Raw genomic sequence first — 18,582 nt, 5'->3', positions numbered from 1 at the left:
AAATGTCGGCACTGCTCCTCTGAAAAGCGCATGGCCGATTTCCTTGCCTATCCTTTTGCAGTCTACGCTTCTTCTCCATCTCTAATGACCGATCTGTCGACGGAACGTTAAGCTCTAATCTTCCTTCCTTTTTTTCCAATCCATTCACAGATATGGCACCTTTTTACGTTCCCTGATATAAAGGAATTTCAATCTGGAAATTTTTTGTGACTATTGATGAGGTTTTGTCGGCAGTAGATGGCACTTGGCAGACCTTCCAGAACTGCACTTCGATGGTAAACTTTTTTTAATTAGTCTTTCGATTGGTTTGATGCATGCTCCTGTCTTGTGCTACGAAACTACAACAAGCAGCAGCTCGATTTTTTTTCTGTTGGTAAACCTGAAGCTGCTACTACCCAAACAAACAGTTCCTCAACTGGAAACACGAGGATGAGTGCACCCCGTTCCAGTCTTTCCACCAAACAAAAATTGCTGACAATACAGGGAATCGAACCCGAGACATTCGCAATCGATAATGTAATTTGCATGTTCTAGTATTTGTCTGCCCCTGCTATATCCTCCGCTCTCGTGCATCACGTTAACTATTCCCAGTTGAGGTAACAGATTTCACATTAATTTGTTCCGTCGTCTGGTAAGGTCTTTCCTCATTCGTTTTTGTCAGCACTTCTTCATTTCGTATTCCATCTGCCCACTTACTTTTTAATATTCTTTGGTAGTATTCATTACAAATACGTCCAATAACTTCTTGTCCATATTCCTGACGACCCTCCTTTCACTTTCATACGATACTGAGCGCCATACATACCCTTCCACAGCTGCTGGCATTGGAGCTCCTGTTGACATTTATTCTGTGTCTGCAAATTAGGTGGGATTTAAAACTCAACTTCTCCAAACACTTTTTTCCTGTTTTTTTACCCAAAAACAAGTTCGACACTTATGTATCATCTTCAGTAAGTCCGGTTTCATTTCTCCAAAATATTATGTAAAGAGTGTGATTGGATTTCTATTTTATGCCTAAGAAATATAACCTGAGAGTTTCATATTTTGTTCGACTGCTCATTTGAAACTCCAATAATTGTGATGACACAGATATCGGCACTCAGAATGGTGCGTAGTCCTTGACTTCAGGAGAGCATTTGGTAGAGTTCTGCATAGTCATTTAGTGAAAGAAATACGAGCTTGTCTAGTACTGGGCCACATTTGTGTATGGATTCAAGGCTTCGTTGCATGTAGAAATCAGCATGTCGCAATCAACGTAACAAAACTGACAAATGAAAAGGTAACTTCAGTAGTATCGCAAGGAAGTATGAGTAAACCATTACTGTTTGCAGTATATATAAATAATCTACTGAATAACGTCGGAAGCTCCGTAAGGGTGTTCGCAGATGATGCGGTTGTTTGTAAGAAAGTAGCAACGCCTGAAGACTGTAGCGAACTACAGAAAGACATGCAAAAAATTGATGAATGGTGCAGGGACAGCCAGTTAACCCTGAACATAAATAAATGTGGCATATTGGCATACATAGGAGAAGAAATCATCAACTGTACATTTACACTATTGGAGACAAACCGATGAAATATTAGCTAACCTTAAATACCTTGGAGTAACCATCTTAAGCGACCTTAAGTGGAGTGGCCACATAAAACGAATAGAAAAAACAGATGCTAGACGCAGATTCATCACGAAAGAAGTGCCTCACAAAACACTTGTTCGACCGATTCTTGAGTATTATTCATCAGTCTGGGAGCCTTACCAAACTGGATTAATAGAAGATACAGAGAGGATTCAAAGAAGAGCGGCGTGTTTCGTCACGAGATCGTTTAGTCGGCACGAGAGCATTACGGAAATGGTTAACAAACTGCGGTGGTAGACATTAGCGACGCTTTCTGAACGTGGATGAGATTTACTATCGAAATTCCAAGACAGAACATTACGCGAAAAGTCAGAAGAACTTACTTCCTCCTACAGACGTCTAGGAAAATTATTACAAATAGAAAATTCGAGCTAATGCGGAGATTTACCCGTCATTCTGGCCACGTGACATTTGCGAATGGAACAGGGAAGGGGGGCATCAGATAGGGCCACAAGTGACCTACGCCAAACACCTTAAGGAGGCTTACCAAATATAGATGTATCAATAGATGTATATGGAACTGAACAGGCTGTATTTCTTTTATGCTTCTTTATGGTTTGCTTCCTCCTAAGGCCATGCTGCTTCGTAGACAGGAGAATTGTATCACTTCTTGCACTATCGTGTTGTGCTCCATTTTGATGTAGGGTAACTCTCTACTACTCTTCATCACCTTCGTCTTTATTTCTTCTGCTGTCAAATTCTACACCAATAAGGGTGTTTTTTACCTTCAGCAAGAGACATAAGTGTGCATTACGCTCGACCAGTATCTGTTCTCTAGAAAAATGTTCAGCGATGAACATCGTGTACTCGTATATTGACCTAGCATTACAATTTCACAGGCAGGTCAAAATTTTTCACCTTACCCAAGTGACATGTCCCATGTACGCAAAAGTGAGAATGACAGTGCATGCCTTTCTCCCGTATTGTATGATTCACTGAATACGGGTCGTAGCGAAATCCGCCCACCAGCCTCCATGCCGCAGATCCGCACCTGCCTAAAGCAAAATACAGAGCGCCACCATCGTAACGGTTTCGCGTTGGCTCAACACACAAAAACACTTCCGCATGTTTGTAGAACACAGTGTGTTGCCACAGTCACGACTTGGAAAACTATGTGGATGCCGTTCTCCATTCTAGTCTGTTCGTGCAAGTCTTTTCATATCTGAGTTAACTGTGTTTGAACTTATCGTATTTAAGCCTTTGTTTCCCTCGCCCCATCCACATTTCCTTCCGTTAGTAAATTAACTATTCGTTGATACCTCAAGTCCGCCCCGATAGCTGATTGGTCAGCGCGGCGGTCTGTCACACCAAGGGGCTCGGGTTCGATTCCCGGCTGGGTCGGAGATATTCTCCGCTCAGGAACTGGGTGTTGTGTTGTTCTCGTTACCATTTCATTATAATCAGTGGAAGCCAACGGTAAACCACCACTGGAATCTCTTCCCTAGACACTCATGCGGTGGACCTATCTGATGAGGCTTCCCCCATGACAAGGCAGAACACAAAAGTTTTTTTTTTTTTTTTTTGTGCCTCAAGATGTGTCTTATCAGCCTCCCCTACGCCCGTTTTTTTTTTTTTTTAGTCCGCTTGCGTCATAAATTTCTTTTCTTCCCAATTCGATTCAGTACCTCTTCATTACTAACCCCATCTACCCATCCGTTCTTCAGCATTCTTATGTAACTCCACATTTTCAAAATTTCTATTGTCTTAAGCTTCCAGCGGCGTCAGGTGGTCTATACTACATTTCGTCGTCATTTCACTTGCATGTGATGCAGCACTTCACACAAACACTTTCCAAAAAAGGCTTTGTAATCCTTAAATTTATCAAAAAATGCATTCGGGTATACGATTTATTAGTAACATATGAAAATTTGTGCCGGACCGGGATTCGAACTCCGATTTTCTCTTTACGTGAGCGGTCGCTTAACAGCCTAGGTCATCCGAGGGCTCACCCAGAAGCAAGCTGAACTTCCATGTGCCCCAGAGCATACGTCCGATAGTGCTCACTAAAGGATCATCAGATTGCCTTGTTTTGGCATGAAATACATTAAGCCAGTTTCTGCATTTTTCAGTGTCTGACTAGTTCGATGCAAAATTACTTTGGTCGTGAATGCATAGAGACACTGCCCTACTGTACCGCTTTAACGTATTTCTTTTTTACAGGAAAGCTTTCCTTGTAATTGGCGTTCTACGGTCTATATCAGTGGTTGCCAACCTTTCTTAGACCATCATCCCTAAGTGCTACCAGACATTAGCTAAGTACCCCTGCCTTCTCCCTCTCCCTGCCATCTGTTGCTCGCCCCTCCCTCCCCCGCATTATCACCAACCAAACTGAACTGTAGGATGAAAGACTTTTCCTGGAACACTGCTACCCACAAGTCCTTCTTGGAAAAGAAATCTGACTATCCACAGTGAAGGTACACACTTGTTACAAAACATGCTTCACCTGATTTACTCCTCATCATACGGGCACTTGCTTGAGCTGCCCACTGTAACACATTTAAAATCAGACAAGTTGAAATGTATGCACTATATTTGCTGTTCGTAAATTACTTCACTGCTGCTCTCCTTACTTCTGAACCGGCAAAATTGGACGACTTCAAGCTGTTAATGCTTTGTGTCTAACCACTCTAATAATAATAATAATAATAATAATAATAATAATAATAATAATAAAACTGTGTACTGCACTATAGTAGCCCTTATGTAGTTGCTGCTGTCAATTAATTCATTTATTTATTTCGAAGCGAATAATGAAGCAATTTTTGTACTACTGCCGGTACTATCTGCAACGTGGAGAAGACATTTACTTGAGATATTTAGCATTTGTTATGTATATGCCTCACTTTTATCATTTCCTTGGCTCGAGTCGTGGACCGGCACACATTTTTGATCCACCAGGAAATTTAAAATGTGTACAGTGTAGTGAAACTTTTTAACAAGCATCTCGTACCTCTTACTGAAAAGATGATGTTGTCAGGTCCAGTAGATATTACACGAAATATCTCAGACCAACCATTACCAACAATTTCATTAATATGAAGATGACCCTCACTACACCAGGAGAAGTAATGTCCACCATCAAATCTTTAAGAAATCTAATAGTTACGATAAAATATCAAAAACTTAATTTGCAGCACGTTCCTCTGAGTTTAGTAACATTTTAAGTTATTTGTGTAACCAGTCACTTATTACCGTTGACTGAAATATGCTAGGGTTAAGCCTCTGTATAAGCGAGGAAACTTTTGACAGCATTTTCGAAAACGTTAGAAAGGTAATTTTTGGAGTTGCTTCTTAGGCATACCAATGAACCCAAGATACTTTAAAGAATCAAACACCCATGTATAAATCAGTTTCAAACATCTTATTACTTTACAAGTGCGTTAATGTGTTAAGTTGCTTGGTTTTTGGGTGTTGAAGGGACCAGACTGCTACGGACATCGGTCCCAATGTGTTAAGTAATTGCCGTTAAGCATGTGAAGGAGAAAAAGTTTCGAAAGTATTTGAAATTATGTTTAAAATTTGTTGGATGTCGCTAAATGTACTCATTATCAAAGACTGGATGAATGTAGTCTGGGTTATTCTCATCCCATTTCCAGCAAAAGAGAGTTTTACGACGTGATATTAACTGAACTATGTGTTGTACACTGATATAATTGCACATGTATAATCAGTGGTATATGTAGATACTGTCTGCAAAATAGAATTAGAAATAAAGAAGTAATAGTTTAAGATGTCATGCTGAATGTTGAAGTTTCACTATCTGAATGGCGAAAATGTAAGCGATAAACTTTTGAGTGGGGGGGGGGGGGGGGGCGGGGCGGGGCGGGGAGAGGGGGGTGGGTGGGTGCCAAGGAGAAAGAGTTTCATAAGGGTTTGAAATTATGTGTGAAGTTCGTTGGGAGTCACTACGTGCTCTCATTCTCAAATACCGAGTGAATAAAATTTGGGGAATTTGATTTGCTGGCCACGAGTTGCGTTGCCTCAAAATACGTTTCTAGCTATAATACTTGTCTTACTGTGTTAAATCTTTAACAGAAGATTATACCTCGTAATGGGTAGATTATGACAGTATTTTAAATTTTTCAATCCGACTAATAACTATACAAAAATTGAAAATCATTTTTGGTTGCCTCTGGAAGCCATTAGATACGCAACCTGCAACCGAAAATGCGAACCACAAACAAAGCCAGCCGTTTAGTAATATAGATGACTGTAAATAATTATTCTATGGAATCACAGTTTCGATTTCTAAAGGGTTCAAATATTGAGAAGGCAATTTACACATACAGCAAGAATGCAATTATTTCATTAGACAATAAACTGCAGGTTGCGGGCATATTCTGTGATATATTAAAGCCATCTAACATCTGACTGTCTAAATCACAAAATTCTTGTAGGTAGATCACAACATTACAGTGTAACATTAAGTACAGCAAAATTGTTTGAATCGCATGTCTGACAGTAAACGATAGGTTGCCAACAGAAAAGAATTCTATATTAAGATTTCCTGCTTGGAACTAACCACATGTGGTGTGCCACAAGGCTCTATCTTAGGGCTCCTTACTTTTTCTTATCAACGGATTTTCATTAGGAACATTGCCAGATGCCAAATTGGTTTGCTGATGATACAAACATTGCAGTAAATGAACTATCTAGTGAACATTTATTTATGGACTGATCCTTTTTAAAAGGGTGTAAGTCATCATTTTTACCATTTCAGATTCTTTTGCATCTTAGCTAATAGAGAGGTAGGTTATCGTTTGTATATAAAAGAGCGCCAGTAGTGCTGTTGGTTGGACAGTAACAATGAAAAAAGTTCATAAGTATTTTTAAATGGGTGGTTCTCACTGGCGGACACCATATTAAAAATGAACAGCTGTCCATGGAAATGGTTGAAGAGCGAATAGCAACTGTTTACTATTTTGTTGAGGAAGTGTAATTATTTCTCATTCATTTATAAAATCTTATCGTCTGAAAAACTGATGGAAGTACTGAAAGTGACTCTAAATATGTAAGTAGAAAAAGAAAGAGTTACAAAAGTAACAAATTAAAAGCAACTCGACTGAAGGTGAAGCCTATGTTAAACACAGAGGGAACCTAACTCAAGCTAAAAAACCTGAATTCTCTAATAGGTAAGATAATGTCTCATTTTATTTACCACATACCTGTTATATTATTATTACTTTGAAATTATTGTCGCAAAAATTAGCAAGAAATAAGTAGCCTAATACATATTATTCGCAGTGGTTAACCACTGGACTCGCATTCGAGAGGACGACGGTTCAATCCCGCGTCCGGCCATCCTGATTTAGGATTTCCGTGATTTCCCTAAATCGCTCCAGGCAAATGCCGGGATGGTTCCTTTCAAAGGGCACGGCCGACATCCTTCCCCTCCTTCCCTAATCCGATGAGACCGATGACCTCGCTGTCTGGCCGCCTTCCCCAAAAAACCAACCAACCAACATATTATTGGTTGTCACAAACATGAACTCAAGTACCATCAGATACAAAACTAAAGCAAGTGTGATTAGCAGCCTTTCCCTTATCCCAAAATTAATTTTATTTATTTTCTTCAGATGTAAGAAGAAATGTTGGCAAATAATGGGAGAGGAAAACTGCTTAGACATTTTTACAAACTTTTACAATATTCTTGATAAGAATGGGCAAGACTTACTTTTCAAGCGTTAAATAGATTCCCAAGAGGCCAGGCAGAAACAACCAAGAAAAAAGGTTAATCCTGTGGTGATACATTCTGATAGTTATTTGTATCACGTGTTGGTTGGTGCATCAGATGGAGAAGTTTGCGTGAAAGCTTTCCTTTCAATTTTTGACATTAGTGAGAAGCGAAGAATAAGACAGTTTAAGCTCTCTTGGAAAACCCCACAAGACAGGAGAGATAGGGGCTTTAGACATAGTCTAGAATCTTCTGTCCATGATGCAGTACGCTGAAGTATTCAGTCCTTACCTTTACGAGGAACTCATTACATCGCTGAAAATTTATATTATCGTAGTGCAGAAGTAAATGTGAAAATGGTGTCCAAATTATTCTTAGAAAAGCATCCAGAGAGTGAAGTAACCTACTACTTTTATGGGAACTTCTTTAGGAACAACTTCACCTATCGATTTGAACGGTCATAGGCAAACCTCCACAGCTAGAGCAATGGCTTTTAACAATGTATATGAATCCAAATTCTTTGGTTTATTAGGGGAACTACACGAGACTAAAGTAACTTACTACTGTTATGGGAACTTCTTTAGGAACAAGTTCACCTATCGATCTGGACGATCATAGGTAGATAGCTGCTGTACCTGTCAAGAGCTGACATGAAAACGTACATCTCCATTTCTCACTGTTGCAGCGAAAAACGAATATTGGGAGCAGAACTGGTGACATATCAGCACAAAAGTCGAAAATTTTACTTAGTTCTCAAGTGCGGAGCCTCAGATGAAGTAAAGAAAGAGATGAATGTGTTATCCTTATCATTTGATTATATGCAAAACACCAGTCTGGCAAAAGTGCAACTACAGGAAATATTTTACTTAAGGAAACTTGCAATGAATGTTTTGCAATCATGATATATAAAGAAGGTCTAGCTCATATTACGTTTACCGCAAAGGAAATGGTAAAAGGGGCGCTAATGAAGTGTGTTTCTTTCTGTCTGATTATCTGAATCCTGTACCCGAAAGCATCATAGAGCTTAGATTGTTTTGTGATAACTGTTCAGCACAGAACAAGGATCTGTCTCACTGCGGATTCTTACTGTCACTTGCAGATCCTGGCCGTTTCCAAAAAAATACAGCAATATTACGCTATACGAGAGCTTAGCTTTCTAGCTTGTGACAGAGATATTAGGATTATCTCAAAACGGCTTCGCCGATACGACGGAATGTTCACTACCAATCATATTATGGAACACATTATTCAAAGTAATGATAAAGTATGCAAGTTCTTAGCAACAGAAGAATACCAAGAACTGGTGCATTTAAGATAGCCACATTTTCTGAATAAACAAGGAACGAGCCTAGAAATGAAAGCTTTAACTTTGTAATCAGCATTCTGTTCCACCTTGTTTTCTCGCATGATAGAAGTGAATATATCCACTAACATGAATGTACTGTGAAACAGCATATTCTTCACGTTATCCTAGAGAGAATTTGTTCCTCCACAATCAGCATTAGCGTACACTTCAGAAACAATTCCAGTTGCAGAGAGAAAAAAAAGGCATGCCTGAAGAAGATGAAGCAGTATATTCCTGACGAACGTATGGTATTTTATAAAGAACTTTTCAACTGGCCAACAGATAATAATGCTGGAAACAGCGACTTAAAAATTATGAATTCCAGTTTAATTGCATGCTTTTTAACATTCTGAGATCTTTTGCACTTTGATCAAAGTTTTCTTCTTTATATGTGATTCTGAATGACTTAAGCGTAATATAATACAATGTTGTTAATTATCAGTCTTCTATTATCTCTCTCTAAGTTCTTAAGCCAAACCTTTTTAAAAGAGCGGATTTTTCCATTTTTAAAATCCTAATAACTACTATTAGGTATTACATATAGTAAGAACTTAAAGGAAAAATCAATAAATTGTCACTAAAACTAACACTTATAATGTTTAGATTTACATAGTTTCACATGGTTTGCTCCTAAAATATACTCCTGGAAATGGAAAAAAGAACACATTGACACCGGTGTGTCAGACCCATCATACTTGCTCCGGACACTGCGAGAGGGCTGTACAAGCAATGATCACACGCACGGCACAGCGGACACACCAGAAACCGCGGTGTTGGCCGTCGAATGGCGCTAGCTGCGCAGCATTTGTGCACAGCCGCCGTCAGTGTCAGCCAGTTTGCCGTGGCATACGGAGCTCCATCGCAGTCTTTAACACTGGTAGCATGCCGCGACAGCGTGGACGTGAACCGTATGTGCAGTTGACGGACTTTGAGCGAGGGCGTATAGTGGGCATGCGGGAGGCCGGGTGGACGTACCGCCGAATTGCTCAATACGTGGGGCGTGAGGTCTCCACAGTACATCGATGTTGTCGCCAGTGGTCGGCGGAAGGTGCACGTGCCCATCGACCTGGGACCGGACCGCAGCGACGCACGGATGCACGCCAAAACCGTAGGATCCTACGCAGTGCCGTAGGGGACCGCACCGACACTTCCCAGCAAATTAGGGACACTGTTGCTCCTGGGGTATCGGCGAGGACCATTCGCAACCGTCTCCATGAAGCTGGGCTACGGTCCCGCACACCGTTAGGCCGTCTTCCGATCACGCCCCAACATCGTGCAGCCCGCCTCCAGTGGTGTCGCGACAGGCGTGAATGGAGGGACGAATGGAGACGTGTCGTCTTCAGCGATGAGAGTCGCTTCTGTCTTGGTGCCAATGATGTTCGTATGCGTGTTTGGCGCCGTGCAGGTGAGCGCCACAATCAGGACTGCATACGACCGAGGCACACAGGGCCAACACCCGGCATCATGGTGTGGGGAACGATCTCCTACACTGGCCGTACACCTCTGGTGATCGTCGAGGGGACACTGAATAGTGCATGGTACATCCAAACCGTCATCGAACCCATCGTTCTACCATTCCTAGACCGGCAAGGGAACTTGCTGTTCCAACAGGACAATGCACGTCCGCATGTATCCCGGGCCACCCAACGTGCTCTAGAAGGTGTAAGTCAACTACCCTGGCCAGCAAGATCTCCGGATCTGTCCCCCATTGAGCATGTTTGGGACTGGATGAAGCGTCGTCTCACGCGGTCTGCACGTCCAGCACGAACGCTGGTCCAACTGAGGCGCCAGGTGGAAATGGCATGGCAAGCCGTTCCACAGGACTACATCCAGCATCTCTACGATCGTCTCCATGGGAGAATAGCAGCCTGCATTGCTGAGAGAGGTGGATATACACTGTACTAGTGCCGACATTGTGCATGCTCTGTTGCCTGTGTCTATGTGCCTGTGGTTCTGTCAGTGTGATCATGTGATGTATCTGACCCCAGGAATGTGTCAATAAAGTTTCCCCTTCCTGGGACAATGAATTCACGGTGTTCTTATTTCAATTTCCATGAGTGTAGTATCTCAAAACTATCTTATTAATCAAATGACCTTCTAAACTTCGCCGTGGACTGATTAGAATAGTTTTGGCTGCATGGAATCTCCTTGTCTGAACCCGCTTTTAATTCTCTATTTTTACGAAATCTAATGGAAGTTCAAACCTGTAGCAAACACTGAAATGCTTAGATATCCACAGCGATCGATAAAGCTAAACAGCATTCAAACGAATATGTAATTACATGATGTAGACGACAGTCACTAGAAGATGAGGTATCAAGTCTCAAAATACGTTGTTCACGTTTCAGTAGATTAGTCTAGATGTACTAAGCTCCATAGATTTTTTTGAGCGGAGATCCTCAGTAATGTTACACAATACATATTTTTAAAAAAGCGATATGCAACGTACCATGCACAGATCCCAAATGAAACGTCCTTATTTGTGTGGAATAAGTCAAGAAATCTTGAACCTATTTTCATTTGAGAAGTAACAATGAACTTGGCACAAAACATGTAAATGTTCAATGCAGTGGGGTGCATATTATAATTCTTAGGCTACTGTGGCAACACATCATCAAAGAGAAAATCAATTTACAACACTTATTTACATAGATCACATTAATACATTGAAAATGTGCAGAAGTAAGATTTTTTGTAACATTCACTGTATTTGATATTATTCAAAACATGAACACATCAACCTATCAAACTAAGAAATTCGTCAGTGCACTAAAAAGGAGGTGGCCACATTAAATTTTTTAGGTTTTTCTTAAACTGGACTTTATTAGTAGTTACATTCTTTATTGCTGCTGAAAAGTTATTGAAAACGTTTGTTCCTTAATAGTGGACATCTTTCTGGACCAAACTAAGATGTTTTAAATCTTTGTCAAGATTATTCTTATTTCTGGTATTGATTCCCTGAATTGAGCTATTGGTTTGAAAAAGAGCTATATTATTTATGACATATTTTATCAAAGAATGAAAATACTGCAAATCAGTAGTCAGCATCCCCAGCGGCTTGAATAAGCCTTTGCAGGGCGGTCTTGAGTCCACACCAGAAATCATTTATATTACATGTTTCTGGACTCGGAAGGTTTTACCTTTGCTTCATGAATTACCCCAAAACACCATCATGTACGACATTATGGGAAGAAAGTAAGTGAAGAATGCCAAGTGTTTGACTTCTACAGCTCCTATGTCTGACAACATCCGCATTCAAAAATGAAGATTTGTTCGTTTAGACACTGTGGCAACACTGTGCTCTTCACAACCAAATTTACTGCAAACTCGTAATGCCAAGGATTTGACACTGTCTACCTCTTCTATTGCTTCTCATCATATTTAGACATATAACTCACTAGGGGGAAACCTCTGCCAATTTATGAACTGCATATAATGTGTCTTGGCGTTTAGTGACAATACAGTGGCTAGGAACCATTTGAATCGATCTTCTTTAAAAGGACGTAAGTCAAGAAACGTAAATTTGTGGGAAATTTAAAACTACACTCCTGGAAATTGAAATAAGAACACCGTGAATTCATTGTCCCAGGAAGGGGAAACTTTATTGACACATTCCTGGGGTCAGATACATCACATGATCACACTGACAGAACCACAGGCACATTGACACAGGCAACAGAGCATGCACAATGTCGGCACTAGTACAGTGTATATCCACCTTTCTCCCATGGAGACGATCGTAGAGATGCTGGATGTAGTCCTGTGGAACGGCTTGCCATGCCATTTCCACCTGGCGCCTCAGTTGGACCAGCGTTCGTGCTGGACGTGCAGACCGCGTGAGACGACGCTTCATCCAGTCCCAAACATGCTCAATGGGGGACAGATCCGGAGATCTTGCTGGCCAGGGTAGTTGACTTACACCTTCTAGAGCACGTTGGGTGGCACGGGATACATGCGGACGTGCATTGTCCTGTTGGAACAGCAAGTTCCCTTGCCGGTCTAGGAATGGTAGAATGATGGGTTCGATGACGGTTTGGATGTACCATGCACTATTCAGTGTCCCCTCGACGATCACCAGAGGTGTACGGCCAGTGTAGGAGATCGCTCCCCACACCATGATGCCGGGTGTTGGCCATGTGTGCCTCGGTCGTATGCAGTCCTGATTGTGGCGCTCACCTGCACGGCGCCAAACACGCATACGACCATCATTGGCACCAAGACAGAAGCGACTCTCATCGCTGAAGACGACACGTCTCCATTCGTCCCTCCATTCACGCCTGTCGCGACACCACTGGAGGCGGGCTGCACGATGTTGGGGCGTGAGCGGAAGACGGTCTAACGGTGTGCGGGACCGTAGCCCAGCTTCATGGAGACGGTTGCGAATGGTCCTCGCCGATACCCCAGGAGCAACAGTGTCCCTAATTTGCTGGGAAGTGTCGGTGCGGTCCCCTACGGCACTGCGTAGGATCCTACGGTCTTGGCGTGCATCCGTGCGTCGCTGGGGTCCGGTCCCAGGTCGACGGGCACGTGCACCTTCCGCCGACCACTGGCGACAACATCGATGTACTGTGGAGACCTAACGCCCCACGTGTTGAGCAATTCGGCGGTACGTCCACCCGGCCTCCAGCATGCCCACTATACGCCCTCGCTCAAAGTCCGTCAACTGCACATACGGTTCACGTCCACGCTGTCGCGGCATGCTACCAGTGTTAAAGACTGCGATGGAGCTCCGTATGCCACGGCAAACTGGCTGACACTGACGGCGGCGGTGCACAAATGCTGTGCAGCTAGCGCCATTCGACGGCCAACACCGCGGTTCCTGGTGTGTCCGCTGTGCCGTGCGTGTGAACATTGCTTGTACAGCCCTCTCGCAGTGTCCGGAGCAAGTATGGTGGGTCTGACACACCGGTGTCAATGTGTTCTTTTTTCCATTTCCAGGAGTGTATAATGCTATCAGCCAAGACGTGGAAAGGCTGATGGAACGGAAGATATGACTGTATGAGCAAATGGATTAGAGATAGCTGCTGTGTCAGAGCCATAGCGGATGAACACTACGGAGTGTAATGTGGTATTCCAGATATTTGACTCATCGCTAACAGCGAAGTTAACCGAAATGTTATTCCTAGTACCCATACAGCTTTTGCAATATACCTGTTCTTTCCCGCTTCCTGCTCTATCCAAACAATACCATCTTTCCTTGAGATGCCACCCTAAGCCCTTACTAACCCAGCAAATCATCCTGCTTTGCTCTCTCCATGCATTAGAGACGGTGTATTACGGTTGCCTGCTTCACTTTGACTTCAAAACCCTGTGATACAAGGGTCATTGTTATGCCGCACTTCATTTAATCAGTACATGAGAATTGAGATAATTAAGCATAGGAAGCCTTTGAGGCCAGAAATAACATTAGAAATTTGAATTACTGAGTGCTTAATCTCTATCGTTACCTTTATGTGTGTTGCGAATTCGGAAGTAATATACAAAATAGCCATTGCAAATATTGTTACCTCGTGCCCACAATAAAATTCAAATCTGAAACCAGCTCGTCAATGAAGCACAATACTTAGCAGTGAAAACACATTTATTACAAACAGTGACGTACGGAGAGAACAGAACTGAGCCCTTGGACGTAAAGCATTACTTATTTGTGTATGAGAATTACACGTATCAAGCACTCGAATATGTAAATGAAATCTGTGTATGTGATCATACATTTATTTCGATATCTTATATTTTTTTACTCTCTCCTTATGACAAAACCTAAATTGTCAAATCAGAGTAATAATTTTATTAAACCATGGACAGAGACTGTAATCAACGAGTCACATTTCTAGAAATATCGAGAAGTCAGAAAGTCATTGTTTTTAACAAAGGAAACTAACTGTCTTCATTTTTTCCTGCCGCACAATTGTGCCTTTACCTGTCTGATATCGGCCTGTGAACATGTAAGTGGCAGCTGCTGTTACTAAGCCGAATTGGATTGTATTCCAGTCTTAATGCAGATTGTGTTTATGTCAGAACGATTTGAAACTCCTAGTTTACTGTGTGATGAATATAATTTCATTTGTATTTCTCTGTTTTTACAGTGGCGACATCTAAAAGACTGGGGGCGAATTGTTCGGTGGTGTAACGACAGGACATTTTACGTGTCCTTTCGTTATTTATCCCTAATTACAAATTAGAACCACCCTGAGAATTATTTGCTGATCGTATCGTCAATCTCGAGGGCATTTTTACGGAAGAATTTTGTCAAAGTGATCGATCATCTAGGACCAAACAATGGCGTCGTCAGTCGTCTCAGTGGCCGATGTCCACAGACCCTCAATTTAAGTTTGACAATGAATTATTTCATAAATGTATGTTGACTTATAATCATTTAGGGTTCTACAGCATTTTGACCAAAAAGAGAGTAAGTTTTATTCATCGTCTTTGGAGCTTTCTCGTCGCGGCATTCGATTTATACAAAAGTTCTTACTATTCATAGTATCTTCATATCGTGACTTACTAAGAAAATTTTTATTGAAACTTCGCAGTTCATAGGTAGAGGAGGAACACTTCAAATGGCGCCCGACTTGGGGCACAACAGTTAAAATTGCATTGTATGTGAGCTCAAAGTTTGTTTTTCTGTTACATGATTGATTACTGTCCGCTGAGTAAAGCCAGAAATAATAATCTGAAGCAATACTACGAAAAGAATCATAAAAACTGTACTGGACTTACTACAAACTTTATTGTTAAAGGAAGCCACAATGCGTCACAATCAGGTAAGAACACCATCGTTATATGCTTCGTCTTTACGAATTTTTGGACAGTGCTTTAGGTAGTTCTTGGTCCACTTACATAGATCTCAGATTTTTATTGTGCAAAAGTTCATTATTCATAAATCTCATTGTTGTGAAAAGTCGTACGGACATGACCAGCATTACACAGTGCGCGAACAGGATAGATGGAAATTGTGCGAACAGGATAGATGGAAATTGTGCCTCTGATGTTTTATGCGGTGGCATTCCTCTTGTCATTTTGCATTAAGTTACTTCTGCTGCGAGCTACACATTGAATTTTTTTTGTGCTGTGTGACGAGTGATTTTAATACATTTCGTTATTCTGCAGTATAAATAAATTTGGAGAGATAATAAACGTGGGTAATATAGAGGATGTAGGAAGTAAGTTTAATGTTGATGGCGCGAATGTTGTCGATCCAACAATACAAGGCGTAAATTCTGCCAACGTAGAAATTGAATCAAAGTTTAATGTTGATGTCGGGAATGTTGTAGATCCAACAATACAAGGCGTAGATTCTGCCAATGTAGAAATTGAATCAAATGTGCAATCAGAGTCTGCTGAGGGGACGGAGCAAACAGTGAAGCTCACGACCCATTTAAAGAATTGTTTAACATATCAGTAGCCCGTGATAGTTCCCAGTTCTTGGCAAAGAAAGAAAGAAATCACATGAACGCTAATTTCAATCGCCGACTGCAGGAGCAGGCCGTTCTGATAAATATGACACGTCTATCAAAAGAACAATCCATGCAGTTGAAAACCGATTTTGATCAGATCTTCAAGAAACATTTAAGGCTAAATTTTGAACACTTTTCGCAGCAACTAACGGTGCACATCAAGGAAAATTTTAGTGTTATCCATAGGAAGATAACTGAGTTCAGAGGTGCTTACAAAGAAGTACCCGAAGTGGTCAAGAAAGTGACAGTCAATCACGGCGTGTTAAAAATGTCGCACGACGTGTTAGAAGGCTATGTTAAGCAACGTTATGAGCAGTTAAGTGACTTCAATGTCAAACAAGAGTCTTGAATTAACGAGAGTCTTGGAGCTCGCCGAACGAGATCTGTAGAGGTAACCGCTGGTTAGGTAAGAGAGAAACTTCAATCAATGAGAAACTTGGCACAGAATTACGTGCTGCAGCACAGTCAATGGCTGCAAAAGCATTACTTCACTTAGGCGCTGCAGGTGTGAACATCCAAAGCGAATTAGTACAGATTAAATACGTATTGAAGAACGAGTTGCTGAATGGTTCGATAGCGTCAGCGCACAGGCCACTGACATTCTTTGTTCATTTTGAACAACGATGAAGTGGAAGTTTCAAATGGTAAATCTGATTAGGAAAAGCTGGTTAGGATCACTTCACCCGTATGTGAGTGTAATACTGTGTCGAAGCGAGTATGATTTTTAATCTTATATTTTGTGGAAGTTGCTTTTGCCTTTATGTGTCGATTTTGTGCCACGTGTTTGGTAATCAATGACCCTTCTGGTCCACCACGGCACCGCAGTAGGCTCTATTTTAACAGTTTGCTTGTTTAATGAGCTATAATTGCTGCAAGAATATCTGTTCTTTCGTGCGCTTTCAAGAAAGCAGCACAACAGTTTGATTCGGAATGCTCCACGTGCTCTAGTTCGGCCGTTTGCAAGCAGCAGACGCAGTTAGTATGTTGAATAATTATCGCACAACCTCGTGCATTGGTTAAACCTCTGTCCAGAATAGTGCATGCGCAGAATCGTAATGCGAATCTCACTGCGATATTTTTATGGTGTGAATTCAAAGGAGATGGTAGTATCATTGTCTCCCACCCCCGTTTTCTATGTTTCTTCTTGCTGTAGTTAAATTGTGCTCTGTTACATTCTCACGTAATTCTTACTTGAATATTTCTAGACAGGCACTAGTTATGTGTAGTTAGGATGTGCAACCAAATTCTTAGATACGATAAATAATCTACGTGAAAGATAAATTCTGTGGTGTTGATCTTACCCACTTACTCCGATTCATGCATGACATGGAGTGCTATTTATCTAACTGCTTGAAGAAATGTGCATACTTGTAATTAAATTATTAAAGTAATTAAACTAATAATTATCCAGCGCCGTTTTTTTTTCTAAATGGTTAGGAAGGGCTGTGCCTGGTGGCGACCCAGAATTTCGAATTTTTATCATTATTTGTGTGAGAGAAGCAGCTAGAAATGCGAGATAACGTATATGGCTCGATGAGAAACGTAAAGATAGTAATACGTTACAAGATTTTTAATGCTGCCTGTACCATAAAGGCAAACGTGCGTATGTGTAAAGAGGTGCGACGTAACTGGATTCACCGTAATGATGCCTGTGTCGAATCGAATGGCGGGCATTTTGAACACGTATTATAGTACTGGTGTAAACGGAAACAAAGTAATGTGGTTTCATTTTCGTTAACGGTACCATTGTAGAAAAGCAAATTAATCTGAATTTAATCTTAGTTATGGTATCGTTGTAAAAAGAGGAAACAGTTGGTTGTAATTACCACACAACAAATTACGTGGTAATTAGTTGATTTTGTACTAAGGAAAACACATTTTCAAAATGGTTCAAATGGCTCTGAGCACTTTGGGACTTAACATCTCAGGTCATCAGTCCCATAAAACTGAGAACTACTTAAACCTAACTAACCTAAGGGCATCACAAACATCCATGCCCGAGGCAGGATTCGAACCTGCGACGTAGTGGTCGTGAGGTTCCAGACTGAAGCGCCTGGAACCGCTCGGCCACCGGCGGCCGGCCAAAACACATTTTATTTGATGTTAGCTTTTCTTTACTATTATAATCTTCGTTATGGTAATGAAGAAAGAAAATGTCTGGTTGTACTTAATTCACTGTTTGCGCAAAACGAATTACACGTTCTTGACAATCCAGTGAGTGTTTACATTGTTGGTTTCGGCAGAACCTAGCCGCCACGCCGCGTCGTTGTACACGTTCAATGTTTACACTGCTCTGGTTCGTCCGTTGCCTTTCTCTGACCGTGGCGTCGATATCAGTAATACACGGACAAGGTCGTGTGGCGCTGCTGACAACGTAAACAGAAATGCGTCTACTATCAAATCTACAAATATCTGTCTTTTAGAAATACAAAAATAACGAACGCGATACAACATTTCATTAGACTTTTTGTA

This window comes from Schistocerca gregaria, chromosome 5 (genome assembly GCF_023897955.1).
Source record: "Schistocerca gregaria isolate iqSchGreg1 chromosome 5, iqSchGreg1.2, whole genome shotgun sequence".
In the NCBI taxonomy this organism is placed as follows: Eukaryota; Metazoa; Arthropoda; class Insecta; order Orthoptera; family Acrididae; genus Schistocerca; species Schistocerca gregaria.
Note: the sequence above shows the minus strand (reverse complement) of the source record.